At 39.5% G+C, this 7,603-nt stretch overlaps 1 pseudogene; it reads left to right on the plus strand.

Moving 5' to 3' along the window:
• Positions 1-985: 985 nt before the first annotated feature.
• LOC141573109 (heterogeneous nuclear ribonucleoprotein A1-like 2) lies at positions 986-6,826 on the plus strand (annotated as a pseudogene).
• The last annotated feature ends 777 nt before the right edge of the window (positions 6,827-7,603 follow it).

Consider the following 7,603-nt stretch of genomic DNA (forward strand, 5'->3'; position numbering starts at 1 on the left):
GTGTAGGTCAAGGTGACAGCCTCTCCGCTTTGGGCGCTTAATCGAAGAGCTGATTTGGAAGAGGTTTATGCCTGTTCTGTCTTGCTGTCAACTCCTCTCTTCACACAACCCATCCTCCCATAATCCGTTACTCTCGAGTCACTGTGTCAAAGAGTAATTTTCGCCACGGTGTGCACATCAAACACCAATATAAAGACAATAATTTTACGCGACACAGTACTTTTCCCCCTGAGAAACTGGCCCGTGGAAAGACAAATTTGGCATTATTTCTGCAGTTTCCGGTTTCTTGGTAGTTCGGATTCTTACAATACCGCAGCCACAGTCTATCCTCCCCAAGTCATACCTTTGCCAGCAACAGGTTGCAAGTCTTAGAGTTGCATCTGTGTATCACATCAGCTCAGTTTTACCCAACGAAAGGAACGCTGACTCATTTAAAATACCCACTGTCTGCCCTTTCACCCCGTCAGGCTCACATATTTGCGCTGGGCATTAACACCATAGACAGAAACATCGGATTCTAAGCAGCCTTCATTAGAATCGATGTTCAAAGGTTTAAAATGCAACAAGAATCTTTAGAAATCAACCAGTAAGTATCCTCAGTGCATATAATTGACAACAATAACCACAACAAAAAAACCCAAAAACTTTAATTCAGAGAAAAATTATGGCTTCCAGAGTACTTTGCAATAGAGGCATTGTTGAAACTCCAATTCCACATCTGTGCTGCACACAGCGTTTTCTAGGGATATTAATTCATCTATTCAATAATTATTACCAAATGCCTATTATGTGGCAGACAAGCTCCCTCTTGTCACATTTTAAAAGTAAAGAAGAAATGCTCTGTGGGGACAGAGTCCCAGAAAGCAGTTTCCAGGCTCTCAGCCTCACATGGAAAGGTGCTGGTTCAGGTAGTAGATGGCCATCAGCTGTGACTAATTGGCCATCAGCTGTTACCGGTTAGCCATTAGCCACTGATATAATTGCCATGGCTAAGCAGGCAAGCAGCAGATTGCAGTCAGCAAGTGAGGTTGGTTGGCAGAGAAGGGGACAGCAAGCTGCGGATCCTGTGGATCCTGCTTCCTGTGTCTCCAACCCAGCCGCCACTGAGACTATACTGGTATGAACCCCGCATCCTTGGCTCTGTTGGTGTTCCTTTCTGGCCTCACCATACCCTGCGTTCTTATGTGGGGACTGGAAGCTGAGACCCCGCATGACACCCTGCATGACATGCTCTTTTAGACTTTGATGTGATGATAGGTCTACAAAGGGTACATTTTTCGGTCATTCATCGCTGTCCCCAGCCCCACTTTGGTAATGTAAATAAAAGTGACGTGAATGAGGCTGTCGTGATTTCTGATGGTTTGATTTACAATACATTTAACTATCAAAGAAACTGAGCTACTAAAAACCCCAAGTGTAACATTTGAGACCCTACTTGTGGTGTCTTTTGGAATTCGAGACATTTATGCTTGTGTAGCTGAATTTGGTGGGCCATCTTGAACACCGACTAGGTGTTAGTTACTATGCATAATACCAGTAACTCAGAGGGCACGCTTTCACTCTTTCCACACTTCTTTAATGATGATTTTTGTCCAAATCCCTCTGAAAGGCAAATTGTTACAGTGAAAACATTTAACGCCCAAATTTCAAACCACTATTTGCTGCTTTGATTTCTAGAACTTTTAATGATTTGATGTGGTTTTACAATCTTCTTGTCCTTGTGTTCATCTCCCTTTGCAGTCACTAGGGATCTAACTAAAATGGGAATCCACTTCGTTATTCATTGCTTCCTGTCCCCAGCCCCAAATCCTTCCTCTATAGAAGTCCATGGTCTTTGTTGTGACCTCAAGTTACTCCCATCTCACAGTATTACCATTTGCTTCCTACTTGACTCTCTAGAGATTGGTCCTGAACACACATGTTGTTTGTCCCCTCTGTGCCTTTGTTCATTGGGTACAATGACTGAGACATCCTTCTAGCCATCATGTTCTCCTTGATTGCATTCTTGTCCTTTAAAACTCAGCTCAGGAATCTCCTAACTTAGAAAGACATTGGTTAAAAGCATTTCCCCAGTGGCCCAATGATATACACTCTATAACTGATCATAACCTGGCTACATAATTCTATTTGTTTGATTCTTCTCTCAGATTTACTAAATACTTACCAAAGATGATAACATAGGGCAAATTTCCCCTAATTTAGACCACCCACATTAAAATCATTCTTGGAGCTCGTTATAAATGCCTTTGTATGGTCTACCTATAACTTGCTGAATCAGAACCTCAGAGAGGACTAATGTGTAAAACTAATATTTGAGAACCACTGGCCTGTTGGGGGAGAAAGCATACCCCAGACTTCACCTGCGTGAAGTGTGTTGCTTCTATTTCATACCCCAGTCAACTAGGAGCTAGAGCTCAGGTCCCGTGCTAGTTTTCACAAGGAAGCCAATTACAGTGTGCACTGGTTGATTTTTGCACACTTTACTGAAGAAGAGGCACATCTTTTAGGGACCAACTTTCCATTCTCTTGCTCCCCTTGTCTTTTTCTCTTTCTGTACTTCCTCTTCCTATCTTCCAAGTCTCCTTCCTCTACTATGATCTTCTTGAGATGATCTGGGCTGCACATTTTTTTTTTCCAGAAAATATACCATCAATAACATCCAAAAAACATATGAAATACCAACAGTATACCATGACTGTATGAATGTATATCTTCATAGGTACAGAGCTATATTTGAATACTTGCCACCACAATTTGCTTAAGTAAGTAATCAACATAGAGAGTTTATATACCAAAACAGCGCACACACACACACACACACACACACACACACACACACGAGTGAATTTTAAAGATCAGGTATGTGTTATCCTTTCATTTTAGTTGACAGAAACATAGAAGAGCAAATTCTGCATATAATTGGCATATAATATGCTGCAATAAATATTGTCATTTGTTGTGATGTCTGAAAATCGGAATTCTTAACTCAAACACTTAGCTATCATGTGCTGAAATAAAAAAGATACCTAACCCAATAAAAGTAAAATCCTAAATCTACTAACCACAAAGGTTCATATTACATTATCATTAGAACATGCTTTCAAGTGTCAGACTATAATGTGTCCAGAGCACATCAAATATACATTAGACATTTCTCTCATCATAGGCACAATCTAATACAAAAATATATATTGCCACTTATAAATTAGAAGATCCGCTTCAGAGCCTCCAAAATAGGAAAGCGGAAGAGTGAGTGATGCCAACATTAAGCACACATAGATGTAAACAATTCCACTTATATGATTATTTTCTTCACCAGCAAGGGGTAACGAGCAATTTACACCAAACTGTTTCCGGGCAGATCACGTAGTGCACAGGTTGGGTAAGTCATAGCACACAGGCCAGGTAACAGTTAGAATTACTCAACTCAAACAGTGTACTAGGATTTCAGTAATCTAATGGTACAGTGTACTTGCACTGTGCTTTTGTTAGAGCCTTTAGCATCACCATCTACCCCTCTCCATACCCTACCGCCATGTTAGGGGCTATCCTGTACCAAACCGAGGAGAGACGGTTCATAAACAGACCTGTTTTTTGACTAGTCAAAGAAAGCCTACGGGGTGGTGTCAAGTTGTCTATTCAGTTAAGTGAACTGAACACAAACTTATTTGAAATCCTGAAATCAATCTCTCTGGAGAAATAGAAAATTTTTAAGGCAGTTAACACAGGAACAATTCTTTAAAAAACTTTAAGGTACCGATCTTTATGTAACCTTTGAAAATTGAATAACTGTTCCAACAGTATTTGGACTGAAAATTCAAGTGTAAACCACACTAAGCTTTCCAACGTAAAATCTCTCACACTCCCACTAAAGGCTTTACATCCACTTGACTTTCTTATTCTCCAAACCTCAAACTGTGTTCATTTTTAAAATCTCAACTGAATGTGTTGGAAAATTTCCCTCATGTTATTCCTGACACAGGAATCTTAAATTGTGCTCAATGTAAGTCGCTGTTAGAAATTCTTAATTCAAGAATGTAGTTACGAAATAGCAAAAGTTATTTTCCCAATGAAATAAGCAGAATGTTTCTAAAGCTGAATGAGCAATTTCATAGGAGTTTTTGATGATATTGGTAATTTCACTTAAGTGCTCACTGGATTCAATTATCATAACTTTTCCTTTCCAGAAATATCAACCAGAACAATCATTTCACAAAATTTCTTGAAATCAGACTTAAGTATATATTACAGAGGCTAAGAAGGCCACCGGAAAGAGGCAAATTCAGTATTTTTACCTTTGCTTGAAGAAGTAGAGTTCTGCCTCTTGCCACAGTCTATGAATGGAAGAAAAACATTATCTCTTAATGCCTATACTTATATACACTCAAGCAGAAAATGTTACAATAGGAAGAAATGCTAACTGAATCAATTTATAGTAGACATAGAGGTGAGTCAATTACTCACTCAATTAGAATGACTCAATTTTTCCTTAATATAATGATGTTAATAAGTTTACATCAAGACATTACTTGATAAAAAATTTTTCATAATCTTCACGGTAATTCTATAAAGGATAACAGCTTTTAAGTGTTATAGTTGTTTAGGTTAAGATCTTACTAAACTACCTAAAATCGGTGATAGTTAAAAAGTGTATTTGAAGTCAGTAAGTTGTATTTCCTTTTGAAGGCGTTAATGATTGAGGACATAATTTCACTTTTCAAGGAATAGATCAGTCTTGTTATATTTTATGTATATATGTTAAGGCTGCATTAGGAATAAAAATTACCTTCAAAAAAAGACTAGTGTTAGGAATTTCTATCAAAATTCATTAAATTCCATTTTCTATTTTGTAAAATTAGAATTTCAAATGGAAAGTCTTACCAATTAAAAGCCTACGTTTGGCAAGATAGGCTGCATATATAAGGGGTGTGCTTTAATCATGTTTTTGTGACATAGCTCAACTTTTAGAAAGTCCATACATTTGAAAGGTGAGTTGAACTTACTAAAAATTTGAACATTATAAAGCCAATAATATGTCACTGAGCTTCTAAAAGAAGGTACCAAGCAAATGCAGCACTATTGAAATCCTATGAAACAAACTGCCCATTGTACTTAAATATACATTAATAGTAATTGAATATACTATTACATATACATCTTAATAGTAATTGTCAGCTTAAATTTATATGGTATGCTAAAATGTTAAAAATAATCATCCACATCACTCTCATTTATTCTCACTACGATCTTTATTACATTGACAAGAAAGGTATTTTTTATCCTGTTTAGGAAGAAGGGATGTGGTTAAGTAATGTAACCAGTGTCATTCACTGAAGGAAATGGCAGAGCGAGAATTAGAATGCGATTCTGTGTCCCTCCGAGTGGACCACACTACATCGTAGCATTCCATTCTAAAAACGGCAACGAATTTTCCCCCAAATAAATTTTTGTCAAAAAGTTAACATTTATAAATCTAATTCCAGAGAAGACATTATCGCCTTAAACGCAGATAGAATGATTAGCTTCTTGGTCTCATCCTACATGAAATCAAGGAAAAGAAAGAAGAAAGCACTATGTTTAATCATTTAAAAAAGAGAATGCTCTGTGTCTGCTCATTTGCACATTTTTGATGATGAATCTTATTTAAGAAAATATATCACCTTTTCTGTCCATGGACGCCGCTGAGGAAGCATCGTTTAAAGTCTCCCCTCCCGAGCTCGTCATGTGTAAGTCAGTTTCCCAAAGAGCTGGAGCAGCTGTGGAAGCTCTTCATCGGAGCTTGGAGCTTTGAAACAACCGATGAGAGTCTGAGGAGCCATTCTGAGCAATGGGGAACACTCACAGACTGAGTGGTGATGAGAGACCCAAACAGCAAGCGCTCCAGAGGCTTCGGGTTTGTCTCCTATGCCACCGTGGAGGAGGTGGGTGCAGCCATGAAGGCAAGGCCACACAGGGTGGATGGAGGAGTTGTGGAACCAAAGAGGGCTGTCTCAGGAGAAGATTCTCAAAGACCTGGTGTGCACTTATCTGTGAAAAAGATGTTTGTGGGTGATATTAAAGAAGACACTGAAGAACATCACCTAAGAGATGATTTTGAACAGTATGGGGAAATTGAAGTGATGGAAATCATGACTGACCGAGGCAGTGGCAAGAAGAGAGGCTTTGGTTTTGTAGCCTTTGATGACCATGACTCTGCAGACAAGATTGTCATTCAGAAATACCATACGGTGAATGGCCACAACTGGGAAGTAAGGAAAGCCCTATCTAAGCAAGAGATGGCCAGTGCTTCATCCAGTCAAAGAGGTCGAAGTGGTTCTGGAAACTTCAGTGGTGGTTGAGGAGGTGGTTTTGGTGGGAATGACAACTTTGGTCGTGGAGGAAACTTCAGTGGTTGAGGTGCTTTGGTGGCAGTTGTGGTGGTGGAGGGTATGGTGGCAGTGGAGACGGCTATCATGGATTTGGTAATGATGGAAGCAATTTTGGAGGTGGCTGAAGCTACAACGATTTTGGCAATTACAACAATCAAGCTTCAAATTTTGGACCCATGAAAGAAATAAACTTTGGAGGCAGAGGCTCTGGCCCCTATGGTGGTGGAGGCCAATGCTTTACCAAGACACAAAACCAAGGTGGCTATGGTGGTTCCAGCAGCAGCAGTAGCTATGGCAGTGGCAGAAGGTATTAATTACTGCCAGAAAACAAAGCTTAGCAGGAGAGGAGAGCCAGAGAAGTGACAGGGAAGCTACAGGTTATGACAGATTTGTCAACTCAGCCAAGCACAGTGGTGGCAGGGCCTAGCTGCTACAAAGAAGACATGTTTTAGACAATACTCATGGGCAAAAAAACTTGAGGACTGTATTTGTGACTAATTGTATAATAGGTTATTTTAGTTTCCGTTCTGTGTAAAGCATTCCAACAAAGGGTTTTAATGTAGGTTTTCTTTTAAGGGGAACAGGACTTTATTGGGGAACAGTGTGTACTTCCAGGACATTTTTCCAAAGCCAAGTTGTTGTCCTTTCAATCTTAGTTGTGGAGGGCGCAGCTCAGCTCCAGGTCCAGTTGCCACTGCCACTTGCAGGGGGCGCAGCCCACCATCCCTTGCGGGACTCGAGGAATTGAACTGGCAACCTTGTGTTTGAGAGTCCACTGGCCCATGTGGGAATCGAACCGGCAGACTTTGGAGTTAGGAGCATGGAGCTCTAACCGCCTGAGCCACCGGGCCGGCCCATAGATTTTTGTGTTTTGCACCCATGCTATTGATTGCTAAATGTAATAGTCTGATCATTATGATGAATAAATGTGTCCTTAAAAAAAAAAAAAAAAAGAAAATATGCATATCAGATCTTACCTCTGGTTTGTTTAATAGAAGACAACCAAGTTCATCGCAAGCATATAGCTGAACATATGCTGACAATTAAGTTCATGAACTTGTTCCAATGATGTTGCTAACCTTTTTTGATATCAGAGAAATTATTCATTATGAATTTGTACCAACTGGACAAACAGTTAACCAAGTTTACTATTTGGAACTGCTGAAAAGGTTGCGTGAAAAAGTTAGATGAAAACAACCCAAACTTTTTGCCAACAATTCATGGCTCTTGCATCA

This window comes from Rhinolophus sinicus, linkage group LG09 (assembly GCF_036562045.2).
Source record: "Rhinolophus sinicus isolate RSC01 linkage group LG09, ASM3656204v1, whole genome shotgun sequence".
Lineage (NCBI taxonomy): Eukaryota > Metazoa > Chordata > Mammalia > Chiroptera > Rhinolophidae > Rhinolophus > Rhinolophus sinicus.